A 486-nucleotide genomic window follows, 5' to 3' on the forward strand; every position below is an offset into this window, starting at 1 on the left:
GATTTTTTTTCTGAAACTGAAGGTGAAAACCATGCACAGAAGCATCACAGCTGAATACCGGATTGGTAGCCAAGATACACTGATTGGTCCCTTTTCGGGTTGTGACCGCTGATACCACCGCTTGCTTCTTCATCGATGCTAGCTGGCGGACAAGGTTATTCACAAGGATCGTCGGATTGCTCCGAGGTCACCGCCTCTTGGTGAGTGTCCTTGGTGCTTTTGCTGTAAAATGCTACTTCATCTGGATCTGGCACGTCTTTAGAATGCCACTAGATTGCTGTTACGAAAATTCTCTGCCGATTCATACTCAAGCAGCAGCTTCTTAGCCATGTTCCGGAAGGATTCTGTTAACGGGTCACTGTGCTTCTTGACAGATAGCTTCCTCGGCGAGCTTTGGACCCTTGAGGCGATGAAGTCGACAAGGGCGCTACGAGAATTTGTCGCATTGTTGGCATTCTCGTCGGCCTTGTTTGCGCCATGGCTGGC

This window comes from Triticum dicoccoides, chromosome 2B, assembly GCF_002162155.2.
Source record: "Triticum dicoccoides isolate Atlit2015 ecotype Zavitan chromosome 2B, WEW_v2.0, whole genome shotgun sequence".
NCBI classification, from domain to species: Eukaryota; Viridiplantae; Streptophyta; class Magnoliopsida; order Poales; family Poaceae; genus Triticum; species Triticum dicoccoides.